General features: G+C 36.8%; 1 long non-coding RNA gene across 1 annotated transcript in view; it reads right to left on the bottom strand.

Moving 5' to 3' along the window:
* Nucleotides 8,701-22,486, bottom strand: part of LOC110262905 — a 17,219-nt gene continuing 3,433 nt past the window's right edge. Inside the window, exons 2-3 of the long non-coding RNA XR_002347918.1 lie at nucleotides 15,933-15,934; nucleotides 8,701-8,831 (exon numbers count right to left, since the gene is read on the bottom strand). This is a non-coding gene — a long non-coding RNA (uncharacterized LOC110262905). The remainder of the gene's footprint in view (nucleotides 8,832-15,932; nucleotides 15,935-22,486) is intronic.

Below are 22,486 nucleotides of genomic sequence, written 5' to 3' on the forward strand. Positions count from 1 at the left end.
CAAAACTCATTCCATAACCCTTACCAAGCACAACCATACATCACACAACCCCACCAAGAAGCTAGTCTTACCAATATTGAGTCAATGGTGCACGAATTATAAATCACACTTTTCACAACTCATACCACTAACCAGCAAGTGCACTGGGTCGTCCAAGTAATACCTTACGTGAGTAAGGGTCGATCCCACGGAGATTGCCGGCTTAAAGCAAGCTATGGTTATCTTGTAATTCTTAGTCAGGATATCAATGATAATTCTTAATTTCAACAGTAAAAATTAAAAGAGCATCAAATAAATACTTGTTATGCAGTAATTGAGAACAGATTGAGGTTTTGGAGATGCTTCATCTTCTGGATCGCTGCTTTCCTCCCATCTTCTTCTTCACACACGCAAGGCTCCTTCCATGGCAAGCTATATGTTGGTGGATCACCGTTGTCAATGGCTACCATCCGTCCTCTCAGTGAAAAGTGTCCATGTACATGGCTAATCATCTGTCGGTTCTCACTTGTGTTGGAATAAGATCCATTGATCCTTTTGCGTCTGTCACTATGCCCAATACTTGTGAATTTAAAGCTCGTCACAGTCATCCCTTCCCGGATCCTACTCAGAATACCACAGACAAGGTTTAGACATTCTGGATCTCAGGGATGCTGCCAATTGATTCTAGCTTTTACAACGAGGACTCTGGATTAAGGGATTTGAACGCTTTGTTGTCAGGAGAGACAATCAAACTCCTAAACCAGGAGCCCAAGAGATATACACTCAAGCTATTACAGATATAACTTAAGTGGTTGTCAGGCACGCGTTCATAGGTTGAGAATGATGATGAGTGTCATGGATCATCACATTCTTCACGGTTAGGTACGAGTGAATATCTTAGAACAGAAACAAGCGTGTTGAATAGAAAATAGAAGTAATTGCATTAATTCATCGAGACACAACAGAGCTCCTCACCCCCAATCATGGAGTTTAGAGACTCATGCTATAGAGATACAATGTAAAATGTGAAACTACCATGAGATGCAAAATAAATCTCTAAAAGTAGTTTTTATACTAAGCTAGTGACCTAGGTTTACAGATATTGAGTAGACTATGATAGATAGTGCAGAAATCCACTTCTGGGGTCCACTTGGTGTGTGCTTGGGCTGAGCATTAAAGCTTCCATGTGTAGAGACTTTTTTTTGGAGTTAAATGCCAGGTTGTAGCCTGTTTCTGGCGTTTAACTCTGGTTTGCAACATTTCTGGCGTTTAACGCCAGAATAGGGTAAGAATTGGCGTTAAACGCCAATTTGCGTCATCAAAGATTGACCAAAGTATGGACTATTATATATTGCTGGAAAGCCCTGGATGTCGAATTTCCAACACAATTGAGAGCACGCCAATTGGGCTTCTGTAGCTCCAGAAAATCGATTTCGAGTGCAGGGAGGTCAGAATCCAACAGCATCTGCAGTCCTTTTTCAGCCTCTGAATCAAATTTTTGCTCAGGTCCCTCAATTTCAGCCAGAAAATACCTGAAATCACAGAAAAACACACAAACTCATAGTAAAGTCTAGAAATGTGATTTTTGCATAAAAACTAATAAAAATATACTAAAAGGTAGCTAGATCCTACTAAAAACTATATGAAAATACCCCCAAAAAGCATATAAAATATCCGCTCATCACAACACCAAACTTAAACTGTTGCTTGTCCTCAAGCAACTAGATAAATAAAACAGGATAGAAAGAAAATCAAGAGGCAATAACGTCTCAGAGTTTTTTATGAAGCTCAAATTCTCATTAGATGAGCGGGGCTAATAGCTTTTTGCTTCCGAACAGTTTTGGCACCTCCAATTATCCTTTGAAGTTCAGAATGATTGGTATCTATTGGAACTCAAAATTTAGATAGTGTTATTGATTCTCCTAGTTTAGTATGTTGATTCTTGAACATAACTACTTTATGAGTCTTGGCCGTGGCCCTAAGCACTTTGTTTTCTAGTATTACCACCGGATACATAAGTGCTACAGACATATAACTGGGTGAACCTTTTTAGATTGTGACTTAGCATTGTTAAAATCCCCAATTAGAGGTGTCCAGGGTTCTTAAGCACACTCTTTTTGCTTTGGATCACGACATTAACTGCTCAGTCTCAAGCTTTTCACTTGACACCTTCACGCCACAAGCACATGGTTAGGGACAGCTTATTTTAGCCGCTTAGGCCAGGATTTTAATCCTTTGGACCCTCCCATCTATTAATGCTCAAAGCCTTGGATCCCCTTTTTTATTACCCTTGCCTTTTGGTTTAAAGGGTTACTGGCTTTTTCTGCTCTTTTTTTTTTTCACTGCTTTTTCTTACTTCAAGAATCAATTTCATGATTTTTTAGATTATCAATAACATTTCTCTTTTTCATCATTCTTCAAGAGCTAACAATTTTAACATTCATAAACAACAAATTCAAAAGACATATGCACTGTTCAAGCATTCATTCAGAAAATAAAAAGTATTGCCACCACATATAAATAATTTGAAGTTTTCTTTTTAAAAACTCGGAAATAAAATTGCTTTCTTATTCTAAAAATCTGCTATTTTATTCATGTTCAATGATGATAAAAAAAGATAAATTATAACGTATTTGGGGAATAAGAATAAAAATAAAGATACTAATTACTACTACTCATATAACTTCTAAGGTAGATTTCTAATAGTAAAAATTATCATAGAGTTAAGACTAAGATTAAGACTCAATAACCTTTATTTTAGGAGATGGATGCTCTTTTAGTCTGTGGGGTGCTTGGCCCTTCAATAGACAGCTTCTGGCGCTTTAGCTCCTATAGCTCACGCCCCTGCTCCTCTTGTTCCTTCAGTAGTTTGCAGAGCATGCTATTTTGAACTTGCTGTTCTTCTTTCAGTTGATCCACAGCTTCTTGCAACTTGGTGACAGATGCTTCTAGGTGGGTCCAGTAGTCAATTTGAGGAATTTTTGGGAGGAACTCCTGTGCCCTCCTTTTGATGGAGTTATCCTGCACTTGTTGTCCTTCCATTAACTTTTTGGTGATTGGTTGCTCGACTGAGATATACTCATCCACTCCCATCTTCACCCCAGCATCTTTGCAGAGCAGAGAGATTAGGTTTGGGTAAGCCAATTTGGCGTCAGTAGAGTTCTTGTTTGAAATTGTGTAGAGCTCACAAGAAATCAGATGATGAATCTCCACTTCGTTTCCCAGCATAATGCAGTGGATCATCACTGCTCTTTTGATAGTGACTTTAGAGCGGTTGCTGGTGGGCAGTATAGAATGCCCAATGAAGTCCAGCCAGCCCCTAGCAATTGGTTTGAGATCTCCTCTCTTGAGTTGATTTGGGACACCCTTTGCATTGGTTTTCCACTTGGTTCCAGGGATGCATATGTCCTCTAGAACTTGGTCTAAGCACTTATCAAATCTCACCATCCTCCTATTAAAGGATTCTGGATCATCTTGTAGTTGAGGCAGCTTGAAGACCTCTCTTATTTTATCCTGGTGGAAGTACATAATCTTCCCTCTGACCAAGGTTCGAAAGGTATAGAAGGCGGCTCTAGTTAATCTCTGCTTATCTGTTTGCCACAGATTTGCGTAGAATTCCTGAACCATGTTTTTACCCACCTTTGTCTCAGGATTAGCAAGAATTTCCCAGCCTCTATTTCGAATCTGCTCTTGGATCTCCGGATATTCGTCTTCTTTCAGATCAAATTTAACATCCGGGATCACTGATCTTAGACCCATTATTTTGTAGTAATGGTCTGCATATTCTTTGGTTAAGAACCTTTCTTGATTCCAAAGTGGTTTTGGAATATTATCCTTCTTGTCTCTTGAAGTGGTTTGTTTTCCTTTAGGAGCCACGATCTTAGTGGGTCTTAGCTCAGTGATCACGAAAAGCACACCAAACTTAGAGGGTTACTTGTCCTCAAGCAAAAGAAAGGAAAGGAGAGGAATAGAAGGAGAGACAAATTCGAATTGTGGAGGAGAGGGGGTGGCCGAATGTGAAATTAAAGAGGAGGGGGTGGGTTCAAAAATTTTGAAAAAGATATGCTAGAAGATATGATTTGTAAAAAGATAATTATGATATGCAAAAGATGTAGTTTTAAAATTGAAAAGATAAAAGAGAGATTTAAAAAAGATAAATCTAATTTTTGAAAAGATAGTATGATGATTTGAAAAAGATTTGAAAAGAATTTAAAAAGATAGATGAGTTTTGAAAAAGATTTGAAAAGAAGTTGAAGAAGAATGAAGAAAGATTTTTTTTTTGAAATTGAAATTGAAAGATGATAATTTGTAACATGTTTATGCAAGAAATTATGGATGAAATCATGAAAATTTGAAAAAAATTGAGTTGGAAAACAAAACATCCTCTCATCCACCATCTTGGCGTTAAACGCCCAACTGCTGCTTGTTTTGGGCGTTTAACGCCCATCTGTAGCTTCTTTTGGGCGTTTAACGCCCAGCTGTAGCTTCTGGCTGGCGTTAAACGCCAAAAATCTTTCGTCACTGGGCGTTTTTCTGAACGCCCAAGATGCTGCAAGTTTGGCGTTAAACGCCCAGAATGGCACCCATTCTGGCGTTTAACGCCCCAAAAGGTATCTTTACTGGCGTTAAACGCCCAGTAGAAGCTTCTTTTGGGCATTTAACGCCCAAATATACCTCTTACTTGCGTTTTCTTGCCAGTGAGCTCCTTTTCCCTGTTTTGTGCTCTGAATCCTTCTGTAGCTCTGTGAACTTATGCAATTGATACTTTACCTTGAAGATTATTTATATTAAACTTGTATAATTATTATTTAAATAACAAATAAGCTTTGCTAATGGCTGGGTTGCCTCCCAGCAAGCGCTTCTTTATTGTCTTTAGCTGGACCTTGCTGAGCTTTTAATCTAGCCTCAGCTTTGAGCATTCTTGCTCAATATTGCCTTCAAGATAATGCTTGATTCTCTGTCCATTAACAATGAACTTCTTATTAGAGTCAATATCCTGAAGCTCTACATACCCATATGGTGACACACTCGTAATCACATATGGTGACACACTTCTTATTAATGTAATCACATTGTCTCTGTTTCTTGTGCCTTCATTGTAATCTTTAAATTTGCTTACTTAAACACATGCATTACTCACATCTCTTCTTGAAGACATTCATGGTTAACCATAAATTCTATCACCACTATTTTATTTGTTGCTTGAGGACAAGCAATCATTCTAAGTTTGGTGTTGGAGGGAGAGAATATAAGGAAAAAGGCAAGAATGAAGATGAACTACAAGGTGGTTAAGTTCCTTTTCCTCTCATTTATTTCTTGTACATTCAATTGCATGATTGTCTTCTATTTTCTTTTTATGCATGTGTAATATTCTTTTTAGATAAACATAGTCTAGTTTTGAATTCTAACATGTTGTTGTGATATCATAACTACCATCTTGAAATTTGTGAGTCAAAGCAATTAAGCATCATGATCATAAACAAACAAGGTAACTAAAGAAGAATCTAGCATGAGCATATAAGTATTGGGATGCTAGCATGACTATTTTTGCTCAATTTAATTTGAATTTGTTTAATTGAAATTTTCATCTAGAACATTTATTTTATGAAAATTTTGAATTTTGAAAACCTTGAAGAAGCAAATCAATTAAAGAATAAGAAAGAAAAAGGAAAAATGAGAAGGTTGAAGGCTCTGGGTACCAATGGCAAATCATTAGTCAAGTACTTGTGGTATTTATGTATCAAGCAAAACGCTTGAAAGTAAAACACTTAGAGTCAAGGCTAGGCTCAAGTGTAAAGCACTCCCTCAAAGCTCAAGGCTCTGAGCATCAATGATTAGAGAGTAAGAAAAAGAAACAAATGAGGTTAAAGAGTCCTCTAGTTACATGCCTGTGGTGCTTATATATCAAGTGGTAATACTTGAAAACAAAGCATGAAGAGTCAAAGATAAAAACAAAATGGTGCAAAGCACCCAAGAAGCTAAGCTAAGAAAAATATGAAAAGCTTGTTTCAAGGAAGGAATATACGAAAAGATTTAATAAAATGAGCTAGATAGAAACATCAATCATTTGAATTTCTTTTATGATCGTTGCATACTGATGCGTGAGCATCTTGCACCCTTTTTCTCTTACTTTTCTAGTAATTTTTAGTTAGAATTTATTAAGTTTTATTATTTTTTAGTGAAAAAATCCTCTTTGGATGCTACTTTGAGTTGTTTTAGTATTTTTATGATTTTAGGTGAAATTTGAAGCAGTTTAACAGAGTTTGGAGCAAAAGGGAAAAGACTTAGAGCTGCTCCTCTTGGGCGCTAAATGCCAAACTGATGCTACGCTGGCGTTTAGTGCCAGCAAGCTAACAAGTCAGCAACGCCTTTGCCCTCTCTGGGCGATAAATGCACAATTGGCATTTAGCGCCAAGCAGTCCGAGTTGAAGGCCCACTCTTGGTCTTGGAGCATCTCTAGTTGGATTTAGCTTTTATTAGATATCTTTTATTTTATCTTTGTAATTTTTATTTACAAACAATATCTTTTAGTTTTAGGATTTATTATTTTATTTTATTTTTAAATAAAAATTAGGTTAGATATAAAAGGGAAAAGATTCACCCTTTAGAGAGAATTCTGGAACTTCTCTCTTCCACACATTTTCAGAACACTTGTTTTCTCTATAAGTCATGAGCCACTAAACCTCTTTGGTTAAGGTAGGAGCTCTATTTATTTCTATGGATTAAGTCTATTATTTTTCTATTTTAATTAATGTATTGATTCAGTTTCAAGGATTACTTTCATTTTTCATTTTATGAATCTGGATGGAACGGGAGTAAGACCTTTTTTCTATATGCGCTGTTGTGATCCTCGGGATAGGTCTCTCCCCTAAACACAGCTTGAAAGTAAATTCCTCCTAAATTGATAATTACTTGAACTATTCTAGATACGTGATATATAATCTGTTAGTCATAGGTAATTAGGGCTTTTGTGGTCATAAACTAGATTTGAACTTAACCCTCTAATTAGAATCAAGTGACCAAGGTATTGGCGGTTGATGAAGGTTAGAGGAGACTAAATCACTTAGTAATTAGGGTTTAGTCAATTACAGTTTTTCATGAAATGAATCTTGCATGATTAAATTTGTTGGTAAGAAAACTTAATCCGAGAAAGTAAACATCTCTGATACCTTAATTGTTTCTCTCATTGATTTCTACACCAAACACACTGTTTACTTTCTTTACTCTTTATTTATTGTTTAATGCTTTTGAAAACCACCAATCAACTTTTCTGTTTACCTGACTATGCCAATCAGTTGACTATTATTGCTCAGTTCCTCAGTCCTCGTGGATCGACCCTTACTCACCTGAGGTATTACTTGGATGACCTGGTGCACTTGCCAGTAAGTTATGGACATTATAAATTTCGCACCAAGTTTTTGGCGCTGTTGCCAGGGACTAACAGTAATTGACAACTACTAGTTGTCTGATTGCTTAGATTATGTATTTTTCTTAGTTTCGTTTGTTTATTTTATTTACCTTTCAATTTTTGAATTTAGTTTTATTTATTTTTTTCTTAATTTCTGATTTTAAGTTTAGTGTCCCCTTAGTGAATTTCCTTCTTTTGTGCAATTTTTGAAAGCTTTAATATTCTTTCTTGTTGAATTTTCAAAAATTTTAGGTTATTTTTTTGTCTTATTTTTTGAAGTTTACACTTTATTTTCTTGCTTATTTTATTTTATTTCTTTTTACATAGGATACTTGATGAACGGGTTTTTGATGGTTTAGAATTCACAAATGAATTCTCGTTGCAAGTATAGTTTCTAAACCAAACAATAATCATTTCATACAAAAGATTGTTTGTCACAAGTAACAAACCCCTAAATTTATAAACCGAAGTATTCAAACCTCGGGTCGTTCTCCCTAGGAATTCCAATAAAGTGTCCTTGTTATTAGTTATGAGGTATGTTTTGGGGTTTTTGGGATAAGAGACATAAAATGTAAATGGCAATGAAAATAAACTAATAGCTAAAGAGGTCTTGGAAAAGTTTGGTGGTCAAGGGTCTCTATCCTTATTACTAACCACAACATGAGAATTGGCAAGGATCAATCCCATTAAGTCATCATCTAACTAGTAGTAAAGGACAGTTAAATGAGCTATATCAATCCAAGTCCATAAGTCCTAGTTCTCCACCAATTCAATTAGTGAGATCTAGAGTTAATGGCTCCCAATCATCAATTACTTGGACATTAGTAACTCAAGAGTTCTTAAGTTACCTTCCTAAGCCAAGAGCATAAAATTCTACTCTAAAATCTAACCAATCATTTTATCAAACACTTGGAAGGAATAAAAGGAAAGCATGGTAAAATTGCAAGGAAAGTAAATATGCACTACTCAATTGTAAGGAATTAAACAACAACAAAACAAATGAACAATAAGGAACATGAATCATAAATTGCATTAAAGAGAAATAGAAGAAACAAAAGTGCATGAACATAAAAGTAGAGAATTAGAAGAATTGAAATACAAAACTAGAGAGAGGAGAAGTAGAGGAAGAAGAATTGATAAAGGAAAAGTAAATCTATGCATGAAATTAACCTAGATCTAAGAAATTCTAATCTAGATCTAACCTAATCCTAATCCTAGAGAGAAGTGATAGCTTCTCTCTATAAAAACTAACTTTCCCTCCAAAACTAATCTAAAGCTACTCTAGTGTCTAAAGTGTGTCATCCCTCTTCAATCCTGGGGTTAAATAGCATCAGAAATGAGTTGGATTAGGCCCACAAGGCTTCTAAAATAGCTGGCCACGAGTTGCATTAAGCGAATCATGTGCAACCATCAGCGCGTATGCGTACCATGCGCGTGCGCGCCCCTATGCACGGTGAAACTATGGCAAATCTTATTTCATTTTGAAGCCCCAGATGTTAACTTCCAATGCAACTAGAACTGTATCATTTCGACCTCTGTAGCTCAAGTTATGGTTGATTAAGTACGAAGAGGTCGGCTTGATAGCTTTTGCGATTCCTTCATTTCTTCGTGAGTTCTCCATTTTTACATGCTTTTCCTTTATTCCCTTGATCCAATCTTTGCCTCCTAAACCTGAAATCACTTAACAAACATATCAAGGCATCTAATGGAATCAAGGTGAATTAAATTTAGCTATTGCAAGACCTCAAAAGCATGTTTTCACTCTTAAGCACAATTAAAGGAGAAGTTATAAAACCATGCTATTTTAGTGAATAAACAGGAGAAAAGTTGACAAAACCCCTTTAAATTCAACACAAGATAAACCCTCCAAATGGGGTTTATCAACCCCCCCACACTTAAACAATAGCATGTCCTCATGCTAAACCAAGAAGGATATGAGAAGGGGTATGAACATTTATTCAATATAAAGAAACTATATAAACCTATCTACATGCATGCAACTAAATGCAAAATGATTCTACCTACTTGGTTAAAAATAAATCAATCTTCCAAAAGCATGTATAAACGGGTAGGGCTAAGGTCATATGACAACTCATGAATCCTACCAATTCAAGTATAAAAATGAAGTTCAAGTAGACTTGCAAGAAGAACGCTCATGAAAGCCGGGAATCAAGGAATTGAGCATCGAATCCTCACCGGAAGTGTTTACACTCTAGTCGCTCAAGTGTATAGGGTCGATTCTCTCAATTCTTTCCTAATCATGCTTTCCAAGATTTGTTTTTCATCTAACAATCAACATTTATTTCATGCATGGATACAACTATCATGAGGACTTTTCATAGGTTGTAATGGGGCTAGGGTCAAGGTAAGGATGCATATTTGGTCAAGTGGACTTGAAATTTGACTCTTTGATCAACTTAAACTTCCTACCTAACCTATGGCAACTTATACAATTCTAAACAAACCTAACTACCCATTTTTCACTTTTTCACATACTCATGCATTTTTTTTCTTGATCTCAACACATATGCATTGATTTTATTGAGCTTCACTTGGGGCATTTTGTCCCCTTTTTTATTGCTTTTATTTTCTTTTCTTTTTTTCTTTTCTTTCTATTTTTTTCTTTTTCTTTTGATATCTACATATATTTTTTTTCCTTTTCTTTTTATTTTCATTTTTTTCTTTTTTCAATAAAGTATATACAAAAGTATCAATGCATATGGTTTTACATTTAATTAACACATGAGCATGTACCCAATTCCCAATATTACCAACAACAATACAATACACCCTTTTATCCCAACCAATGTCCCAAGTTTTTCCACACTTGAATGATACTCACACTCACTAGCCTAAGCTAATCAAAGATCCAAATAAAGGACATTTGTTGTTTTTTCGCTTTAAGGCTTGTAATGTGCTAAAATGAAGAACAAGTGGGTTAAGCGTAGGCTCAAATTGGCTAACAATGGATGATAAGAGGTAAGGCTATTTGGGTAAGTGAGCTAAATGAAATGATGGCCTCAATCATATAAGTGCATGAATACACAAAATAATGGAAATAGAGAATCAAACAAATCAAAGATTACAATCATAGAAAGAGAATAATTGCACACAAGAAGGAAAAATAAGTGGTTATAAGATGTAACCACACTATTAGGCTCAAATCTCACAAGCTTGTGTGCTTAGATCAAAAACCATGTTCCAAAATACATTCTTCAAGCAAGTTCAACAAAAAATTTGTTCTTCAAATTGGTAGGGTGCCCTAAAGCAGTTTCTTGGGAAAGAAATCATCACCCTAACCAAGTAGTCCTAACAAGAAAAAAGTGTTAAAAATATGTACAAATTATAACTAACATGCAACCTATCATGCAATGCAACAACTAATCTATCACTGGTGTTGAAAAAGGAAATTGTTACCCATGGAGATCGGTCAGACGACCTCCCTACACTTGAAGATTGCACCGTCATCGGTGCATGCAAAGAAGAGCAAGGTGGATGGGTTGCTACAATTGATGAGCTTCTTAAAAAGATTGTGCGGATGACTTGTTTGTTGCCCCATTTAAAAGCATTTCCTTTTTCCCTTCTTGGTGGCCAACCTAAAAGGAAAGAAAAAGAAAGAAAATTAAGCATACAACAAAGATATCAAAGCAAATAGAACATAGGCGGGGCTAATGCCAAATAAGAGTAAGGTTTTCACTACATGGTAGCTACAACATGTAAGTGAGAAAGTAATATAGGCAAAGGGCATATCAACTAATACTTGATGCAAGAGTAAAGTCAAAGCATGAAGAGCATATTGAGCATCAAGTTCAAACAAGAAAGAGTGGGTTATGAAAGACAATATGAGGTCATATCAAGCATACAAGATGAAAATGCGAGAGTCAAGACACAAGAGTCATACAAGATTAAGCATTTATTTAAAAGTTTTATCACCTATCAATATCAAACAAGTCAAGAAGCACCAAAATAATGCGAGAAATTCTCAACAATTGAGTATAAGAATTCAACACCATTATTAAAATAAGAAACTCTAAAAAAAATAAAGTAAAAACCGGCTATAAAAACAAAATGAAAATGCAAAGAATAGAAGTATACGAATGCGATAAACAAAAGAAAATGGAAGAGGAGAAAAAAACTCTTTCTTTTTTTTTTTTTACCGACGCGGACATGTCATGCACGCTTACGCGCCGATGTGCAAAATGACAGAGGAACGCGTACGCGCCAAGTGCGCTTTCGCGTAGATGAGGGGCGTAGGCATGGGCGCGGACGCGTATGATGCGCGTCCGCGTCTAGTGAGTTGGGCTAGGGGATTAATGCTGGCCCAGGCACAGCACAACTCTCGGATTCGTGGCCTGGAAACTGTTTTAGTGGATTGGCGCGCACAAGGCATGTGCGTGGGCGCGCGTATTTGCAAAATATGGATATCGACACGTATGCGCGCAGTCAAGCGGTTATGCCATTGGCCCAGTGTTGGCGCGAGAGTGGCCCAACTCTCTGGAAAAAGTATGGGCCTGCATATGCGTATGGACGCACACGCGCACAGCGTGCGTACGCGTCCTTGACACTTTTTTTTTAAGACTAAAACAGCTAAGAAAAATCTCCCTAATAGTACCTAAAGCTTAGAAACAGGTTACAAACCAGAGTTAAACGCCACAAACAGGCTGCAACCTGGTGTTTGACTCCAAGAGAAGCCTCTACACGTGTAAATCTCAATGCTCAGCCCAAGAACACACCAAGTGGGCCTCGGAAGTGGATTTCTGCACTATCTGCACTTAGTTACTTATTTTCTGTAACCCTAGCTACTAATTTAGTATAAAAAGTAGTTTTAGAAGCCTTTTTGACCATCTTTGGATGTTTAGTCCTTAGACCTTTGAGGCTGTCCATTCGGTTATGCTTAGACTATTTTCACTTATGTATTTTCAACGGTGGAGTTTCTACACCCCATAGATTAAGGTATGGAGCTCTGCTATTCCTCATGAATTAATGCAAAGTACTATTGTTTTTCTATTCAACTCAAGCCTATTTCTTCTCTAAGATATTCACTCACACACAAGAACATGATGAATGTGATGATTATGTGACATTCATCACCATTCTCACCTATGAATGTGTGCTTGACAACCACTTCCGTTCTACATGCAAACAAGCTTGAATGTGTATCTCTTGGGTTTCTAATCTAAGATTAAAACCTTCGTGGTACAGGCTAGAATTATTGGCGGCCATTCCTGAGATCCGGAAAGTCTAAACCTTATCTGTGGTATTTCGAGAAGGATCTGGGAAGGGATGACTATGACGAGCTTTAAACTCGCGAGTGTTGGGCGTAGTGACAGACGCAAAAGGATCAATGGATCCTATTCCAACAAAATCGAGAACCGACAGATGATTAGCCGTGCGGTGACAGCGCACTTGGACCATTTTCACTGAGAGAACAGACGGTAGCCATTGACAACGGTGATCCCCCAACATACAGCTTGCCATGGAAAGGAGTATGAATGATTGAATGAAGGGAGTAGGAAAGCAGAGATTCAGAAGGAGCAAAGCATCTCCATACGCTTATCTGAAATTCTCACCAATGAATTACATAAGTATCTCTATCTTATTTTTTATATTTTATTTATATTTTAAATATCAAAATCTCATAACCATTTGAGTCTGCCTGACTGAAATTTACAAGGATGACCATAGCTTGCTTCAAGCCGACAATTTCCGTGGGATCGACCCTTACTCACGTAAGGTTTATTACTTGGACGTCCCAGTGCACTTGCTGGTTAGTTGTGCAGAGTTGTGAAAAGGTGTTGAGATTACAATCCTGCGTACCACGTTTTTGGCGCCATTGAGATCATAATTTCGTGCACCAAGTTTTTGGCGCCGTTGCCGGGGATTGTTCGAGTTTGGACAACTAACGGTTCATCTTGTTGCTCAGATTAGGTAATTTTATTTTAATTTTAAGCTTTTTATTTTTATTATTTTTATTTTCGAAAAATTTTCAAAAAAATAAATTATTCTATGGCTTCATAATTTTTAAGAATGAATTCTAGAGTTTCATGATGATCTGTTGAATTCTGGCTGGCTGTGAATCTTTTGGACCGAGGTTTCAACTTATCATCACAAGAGCTTGTTGATTTCTATCAATCTTGCTGTTGAATGTAATGATCTACCAAAGCTTGGCTGGCCATAGGCCATGTCCAGTGTGTTGGACCGAAGCTTTCATTGAAAGCTTGGCTGGCTAGTAAGCCATGTCTAATTCCTGGACCGGTGCTTTAGACTAACATTGCATGATTCCTGGATTTCTTATTAAAAATTTTGAAATCCTTATTTTTCTTTTTCCAATTAATTTTCAAAAAATGCAAAAAAAAATTTAATAAAATCATAAAAACCAAAAATTTGATGTTTCTTGTTTGAGTCTAGTGTCAATTTTTAAGTTTGGTGTCAATTGCATCTTTTTAATTTTTCTTTAAATTTTCGAAGAACACCTGCATGAAACTATTCTTCATAATCTTCAAGTTGTTCTTGATTATTTTCCTTATTTGATCTTTGCATTTTCTTATTTTGTGTCTTTTCTTGTTTTTCATATGCATTTTCAATTTGTTTTTCATATACATTGAAAATTTATAAGTTTGGTGTCTTGCATGTTTTTCTTTTCGTAAAAATTTTCAAAAATATGTTCTTGATGTTCATCTTGACATTCAAAGTGTTCTTGGTGTTCATCTTGACATTCAAAGTGTTCTTGCATATTTTTCTTGTTTTGATTCATAATTTTCATGTTTTGAGTCATTTTTATGTTTTTCTCTCTCCTCATTAAAAATTCAAAAATCAAAAAAATATCTTTCCCTTATTCTTCTCATAAATTTTAAAAATTTGGATTGACTTAGTAAAAAAATTTTAAAATTTAGTTGTTTCTTATGAGTCATGTCAAATTTTCAATTTAAAAATTCTATCTTTTTCAAATCTTTTTCAAAAATCAAATCTTTTCCATTTTTTCTTCTATATTTTCGAAAATTTCAAAATTGGTTTTCAAAATCTTTGTCTTATTCTTACTTCATATTTTCGAAAATCTCACTATCATTTAATGTTTTAATTCAAAAATTTCAAGTTGTTACTTGCCTATTAAGAAAAGTTTCAATCTTTAAATTTTAAAATCATATCTTTTTGTTTCTTGTTAGTCAAGTAATCAACTTTAATTTTAAAAATCAAATCTTTTTAAATTTCTTTTTCAAATCTTTATCAAAATAAATTCCAATCATATCTTTTTCAAAATCAATTTCAAAATCTTTTCTAACTTCTTATCTTTTCAAAATTGATTTTCAAATTTTTTTCAATTAGCTACTTGACTTTTTGTTTGTTTTACTATTTCTTATCTTTTTCAAAACCACCTAACTAATTTTCTCTCTAATTTTTGAAAACTCCTCCCCACTTTTTCAAATTTTATTTTAATTAACTAATTATTTTAAATTTTAATTTAATTTTATTTCTCTTTTTAATTTTCAAATTCTAACTAATAATTAAATAAAATATTTTCCTTTTATTCTTTTTAAATTTGAAATTCTCTTTCTCTCATCTCTTTCTATTTATTTATTTATCTACTAACACTCTCTTCTACTCATAATTCGAACCCTCTCTTCGTCTCTGTGTTCGAGTTTTTCTCTTACCCTTCTTATATTCTTCTCTTCTTCTACTCACATAAAGGAATCTCTATACTGTGACATAGAGGATTCCTCTTCTTTTATGTTCTCTTCTTTTTCATATGAGCAGGAACAGGGATAAAGACATTCTTATTCAAGGTGATCCTGAACCTGAAAGGACTCTTAAGAGGAAACTAAGAGAAGCTAAAGCACAATCCTCTGGAGAGGACCCGACAGAAATTTTCAAAAAAGAAAGAGACATGGCCGAACCAAATAACAATGCCAACAATGCAAGGAAGATGCTTGGTGACTTCATTGCACCCTCTGCTGACTTCTATGGAAGAAGCATCTCAATTCCTGCAATTGGAGCAAACAACTTTGAGCTTAAGCCTCAATTAGTTTCTCTAATGCAGTAGAATTGCAAGTTTCATAGACTTCCAACGGAAGATCCTCATCAGTTTTTAGCTAAATTCATGCAAATCTGTGACACTGTCAAGACCAATGGAGTTGATCCCGAGGTCTACAGGCTTATGCTTTTCCCTTTTGCTGTAAGAGACAGAGCTAGAACATGGTTGGATTCATAACCTAAGAAAAGCCTAAACTCTTGGGAAAAGCTGGTCACCTGGCCAAAGGCCAAATTCTTTCCACCTCAAAAGATGAGCAAGCTTAGAGTGGAAATCCAAACCTTCAGACAGAAGGAAGGAGAGTCCCTCTATGAAGCTTGGGAAAGATATAAGCAACTGATCAAAAGGTGTCCTACTGACATACTTCCAGAATGGAGCATCATATGTTTATTCTATGATGGTCTGTCTGAGTTGTCAAAAATGTCATTGGACCATTATGCAGGAGGATCTCTTCATCTGAAAACCCCTGCAGAAGCTCAGGAACTCATTGAAATGGTTGTAAATAACCAGTTCATGTACATCTCTGAAAGGAATCCTGTGAACAATGGGACGCCTCAGAAAAAGGAAATTCTTGAAATTGATACTCTGAATGCCATATTGGCTCAGAATAAAATATTGACTCAGCAAGTCAATATGATTTCTCAGAGTCTGAATGGATTGCAAGCTGCATCCAACAGTACTAAAGAAGCCTCCTCTGAAGGAGAAGCTTATGATCCTGAGATTCCTGGAATGGAAAAGGTGAATTACATGGGAGAATCCTATGGAAACACCTACAATGCTTCATAGAGGAATCATCCTAATCTCTCATGGAAGGATCAACAGAAGCCTAATCAAGGCTTCAATAATAATAATGGTGGGAGAGCACGGTTTTGCAATAACAAACCTTTTCCATCATCTTCTCAGTAACAGACAGAGAATTCTAAGCAGAGCCACTCTGACTTAGCAATTGTAGTCTCTGATCTATCTAAGACTACTCTCAGTTTCATGACTGAAGCAAGGTCCTCCATTAGAAATTTGGAGGCACAAGTGGGTCATCTGAGTAAAAGAGTTACTGAACTCCCTCCTAGTACTCTCCCAAGCAATACAGAAGAGAATCCAAAGAGAGAGTGCAAGGCCATCTACACGTCCAACATGGTCGAACCTGTAGAGGAGGGAAAGGTAGTGATTTCTAGTGAGGAAGACCTCAATGGATGTCCACTGGCCTCTAAGGAGTTCCCAAATGAGGAACCAAGAGAATCTGAGGCTCATATAGAGACCATAGAGATTCCACTAAACTTACTGTTGTCATTCATGAGCTCTGATGAGTATTCTTCCTCTGAGGAGGATGAAGATATTATTGAAGAGCAAGTTGCTCAATATATAGGAGCAATCATGAAACTGAATGCCAAGTTATTTGGTAATGAGACTTGGGAGGATGAACCCCCATTGCTCATCAATGAACTAAATGATCTGGTTCAACTGAAATTACCTCAGAAGAAACAGAATCCTGGAAAGTTCTTAATACCTTGTACCATAGGCACCATGACCTTTGAGAAGGCTCTGTGTGACCTGGGGTCAGGGATAAACCTCATGCTCTTCTCTGTAATGGAGAAACTAGGGATCTTTGAGGTACAAACTGCAAGAATCTTACTAGAGATGGCAGACAATTCAAGAAAACAGGCTTATGGACTTGTAGGGGATGTCTTAGTGAAGGTTGAGGGCTTTTACATCCCTGCTAATTTCATAATCCTAAACACTGGGAAGGATGAAGATGAATCCATCATCCTTGGAAGACCCTTCCTAGTCACAACAAGAGCTGTGATTGATGTGGACAGAGGAGAGCTAGTCCTTCAATTGAATGAGGACTACCTTGTGTTTAAGACTCAAGGATCTTCTTCTGTAACCATAGAGAGGAAGCATGAAAAGCTTCTCTCAATACAGGGTCAAACAGAGCCCCCATACTCAAATTTTAAGTTTGGTGTTGGGAGGCCACCATTAAGCTCTAAATCTCTGTGAAGCTCTCTAAGAGCTTCACTGTCAAGCTGTTGACATTAAAAAAGCACTTATTTGGAGGCAACCCAATGTTGTTTAATCATATTTATTTATTTTCCATTGTTATTTTATGTTTTCCTTAGGTTGATGATCATGTGAAGTCACAAAAACAACTAAAAAATAAAAAATAGAATGAAAAATAACATTAAAAACAGCACACCGTGGAGGATAGGCTTACTGGTGTTTAAACGCCAGTAAGGATAGCAGAATGGGTGTTTAACGCCCAGCCTGGCAGCATTCTGGGCGTTAAACGCCAGAAATGGGCATCTGGCTGGCGTTTAACGCCAGAAATGGGCAGCAGAGTGGCATTTAATGCCAGGAAAGGTAGCAGAGCTGGCATTTAACGCTAGGAAAGGTAACAGAGCTAGCGTTAAACGCCAGATTTGGCACAAAATGGTTGTTTAAACGCCAGAATGGTGCAGGGACTTAAATTCCTTGACACCTCAGGATCTGTGGATCCCACAAGATCCCCACCTACCCCACTTCTTCTTCTCTCCTCTTCACACCTTTCCATAACAGTCTTCCACATACACCCTTGACCAATCACCTCAATACCTCTTCTCCAAATACCCTTCACCTATCAAATCCTACCCTCTTCCCCATATTCTCTTCACCACTCATATCCATCCATCATTAAACCCCACCTACCTCACCATTCAAATTCAAACCATTTTCCTCCCAAACCCTCCCCTTCATGACCGAACCCCCCTCTCTCTTACCCTATAAATACCCCTCCTCACTACCTTCAATTTTACACAACATACACACTACAACCCCCCTTGGGCGAACCCTTCACTACCCTCCTTCTCCTCCATTTCTTCTTCTTCTACTCCTTTCTTTCTTCTTTTGCTCGAGGACGAGCAAATCTTCTAAGTTTGGTGTGGAAAAAGCTAAAGATTTTTGTTTTTCCATAACCATCAATGGCACCTAAGGCCGGAGAAACCTCTAGAAAGAGGAAATAGAAGGCAATTACTTCCAACTCCGAGTCATGGAAGATGGAGAGATTCATCTTACAAGCCCATCACTAAGAAAAGGATGGAGCAAACAAGAGAGCCCACTCATGGACCTCAACAAGAGCATGAGGAAATTCCTCATCATGAAATCCCTGAGATACCTCAAGGGATGCACTTTCCTTCACAAAACTATTGGGAGCAAATTAACACCTCCCTAGGAGAATTAAGTTCCAACATGGGACAACTAAGGGTGGAGCACCAAGAGCACTCCATCATCCTCCATGAAATTAGAGAAGATCAAAGAGCTATGAGGGAGGAGCAACAAAGGCAAGGAAGAGACATAGAGGAGCTCAAGAGCACCATTGGTTCTTCAAGAGGAAGAAAACGCCACCCTCACTAAGGTGGACCCGTTCCTTAATCTCCTTGTCTATTTATTTTTTTTTTCTATTTTCATTCTCTATGCTTTATGTTTATTTATGTTTGTGTCCTTATTACATGATCATTAGTGTCTAGTGTCTATGCCTTAACGCTGTGAATATCATATGAATCCATCACCTTTCTTAAATGAAAAATGTTCTAAAAATAAAAGAACAAGAAGTACATGAATTTTGAATTCATCCTTCAAATTAGTTTAATTATTTTGATGTGGTGACAATACTTTTTGTTTTCTGAATGAATGCTTGAACAGTGTATATGTCTTTTGAATTTGTTGTTTATGAATGTTAAAATTGTTGGCACTTGAAAGAATAATGAAAAAGGAGAAATGTTATTGATGATATGAAAAATCATAAAATTGATTCTTAAAGCAAGAAAAAGCAGTGAAGAACAAAGCTTGCGAAAAAAATGGCAAAAATAAAATAAAACAAGAAAGAAAAAGAAAAAGCAAGCAGAAAAAGCCAATAGCTCTTTAAACCAAAAGGCAAGAGCAAAAAGCCAGTAACCCTTTAAACCAAAAGGCAAGGGGAAAATAAAAAGGATCCAAGGCTTTGAGCATTAATGGATAGGAGGGCCTAAAGGAATAAAATCATGGCCTAAGCAGCTAAACCAAGCTGTCCCTAACTATGTGCTTGTGGCGTGAAGGTGTCAAGTGAAAGCTTGAGACTGAGTGGTTAAAGTCGTGGTCCAAAGCAAAAAAAAGAGTGTGCTTAAGAACCTTGGACACCTCTAATTGGGGACTCTAGCAAAGCTAAGTCACAATCTGAAAAGGTTCACCCAGTTATGTGTCTGTGGTATTTATGTATCCGGTGGTAATACTGGAAAAAAAAGTTCTTAGGGCCACGGCCAAGACTCATAAAGTAGCTATGTTCAAGAATCAACATACTGAACCAGGAGAATTAATAACACTATCTAAATTCTAAGTTCTTATAGATGCCAATCATTCTGAACTTCAAAGGATAGAGTGAGATGCCAAAACTGTTCAGAGGCAAAAAGCTACTAGTCCCGCTCATCTAATTGGAGCTAAGTTTCATTGATAGTTTGGAATTTATAGTATATTCTCTTCTTTTTATCCTATTTGATTTTCAGTTGCTTGGGGACCAGCAACAATTTAAGTTTGGTGTTGTGATGAGCAGATAATTTATATAGTTTTTGGCATTGTTTTTAGGTAGTTTTTAGTATAATTTAGTTAGTTTTTATGAAAATTTCACATTTCTGGACTTTACTATGAGTTTGTGTGTTTTTCTGTGATTTCAGGTATTTTCTGGGTGAAATTGAGGGACCTGAGCAAAAATCTGATTCAGAGGCTGAAAAAGGACTGCAGATGTTGTTGGATTCTGACCTCCTTGCACTTGAAGTGGATTTTCTGGAGCTACAGAAATCCAATTGGCGCGCTCTCATTTGCTTTGGAAAGTAGACATCCAGGGCTTTCCAGAAATATATAATAGTTCATACTTTGCTCGAGTTTTGATGACGCAAACTAGCGTTCAAACGCCAACTTCCTGCCCTATTGTGAAGTTAAACGCCAGAAACAGGTTACAAACCAGAGTTAAACGCCACAAACAGGCTGCAACCTGGCGTTTAACTCCAAGAGAAGCCTCTACACGTGTAAAGCTCAATGCTCAGCCCAAGCACACACCAAGTGGGCCCCAGAAGTGGATTTCTGCACTATCTGCACTTAGTTACTTATTTTCTATAACCCTAGCTACTAGTTTAGTTTAAAAACTAGTTTTAGAAGTCTTTTTGACCATCTTTGGACGTTTAGTCCTTAAACCTTTGAGGCTGGCCATTCGGCCATGCTTAGACTATTTTCACTTATGTATTTTCAACGGTGGAGTTTCTACACCCCATAGATTAAGGTGTGGAGCTCTGCTGTTCCTCATGAATTAATGCAAAGTACTATTGTTTTTCTATTCAACTCAAGCCTATTTCTTCTCTAAGATATTCATTCGCACACAAGAACATGGTGAATGTGATGATTATGTGACACTCATCACCATTCTCACCTATGAACGCGTGCCTGACAACCACTTGCGTTCTACATGCAAACAAGCTTGAATGTGTATCACTTGGGTTTCTAATCTAAGATTAAAACCTTCGTCGTATAGGCTAGAATTATTGGTGGCCATTCCTGAGATCCGGAAAGTCTAAACCTTGTCTATGGTATTGATCTGGGAAGGGATGACTGTGACGAGCTTCAAACTCGCGAGTGTTGGGCATAGTGACAGACGCAAAAGGATCAATTGATCCTATTCCAACATGATCGAGAACCAACAGATGATTAGCCGTGCGGTGACAGCGCACTTGGACCATTTTCACTGAGAGGAATGACGGTAGCCATTGACAACGATGATCCCCAACATACAGCTTTCCATGGAAAGGAGTATGAATGATTGAATGAAGGTAGTAGGAAAGCAGAGATTCAGAAGGAGCAAAGCATCTCCATACGCTTATCTGAAATTCTCACCAATGAATTACATAAGTATCTCTATCTTATTTTATATTTTATTTATATTTTAATTATCAAAACCTCATAACCATTTGAGTCTGCCTGACTGAAATTTACAAGGATGACCATAGCTTGCTTCAAGCCGACAATCTCCATGGGATCGACTGATAAACCCATATTTCATGAGTTCTTTTGTGCTTAATTTGAGTGATTTATTCAAATCTCCACCTACTTATTCATATTAACTACATGGTTTTACTTTCCCTTCCTTATTATGTCATATTGTGAAAAACATGTTTCCTAAGCTTTAAAATTAATTAATTTAATTATCTTTATTTCCATTCGATGCCGTGATCAGTGTGTTGAGTAGTTTCAGATTTTTCTAAGGCAGAATGACTTAAAGGATGAAAAAGGAAACATATAAAATCGAAGGAGAAAGCAAAACAGAGCTTTAAGGAAACACGTATCCACGCGATCGCATGGACGACGCGATCGCGTGCCAAGCACGAATCAGCAGCGACGCGGCCGCATGACTGACGCGACCGCGCGCCTTAAGCATAACGCACATGACGCGGTCGCATGACTGACGTGATCGCGTGGCAAGGAAAAGCTCCAAATGACGCGACCGCGTGACCCACGCGGACGCGTGACAGAGGCCACGTATCAGAATTTACAGAATGCGCCCCCAGCGATTTCTGAAATCCTTTTTGGCCCAGATCCAAGTACAGACAACATAGACCAGAGGTTATAAAGTGTGGGAATGCATCCATTCAAGAGGGAGCTCACATATTTTACTTTTCAATGATTTAGATTTAGTTGAGAAGGAGATCTTCTCTTTCTCTCTCTTAGGATTTAGGATTTCTTCTTATTTTAAGAGTGACTCTCAATCCAAGTTTTATATTTCTTTGTTTTAAATTTCCCTTTCACTTTATTTATTTATTTTAATATCTGAGTTGGCTATTTACCTTTATAATTGAATTTATGAATTCTTCCATGTTACAGACTGTTATTTGAATTAATGATAATTGAGGTATTTTCAGTTTATGATTGTTCTCTTTGATTTAAGTTACCATTACTTCCCATCTAAAGGATATTTTTATCATTCCAGCAATTTTACTTTTTCCGCTTTTGGTTCTGGTTAAGAATTTAGTAACTCAACAGTTATTAAACTCAACATAATTGATAATCGTTATCTTGCTAATTAA

Source organism: Arachis ipaensis, chromosome B05, assembly GCF_000816755.2.
Source record: "Arachis ipaensis cultivar K30076 chromosome B05, Araip1.1, whole genome shotgun sequence".
NCBI classification, from domain to species: Eukaryota; Viridiplantae; Streptophyta; class Magnoliopsida; order Fabales; family Fabaceae; genus Arachis; species Arachis ipaensis.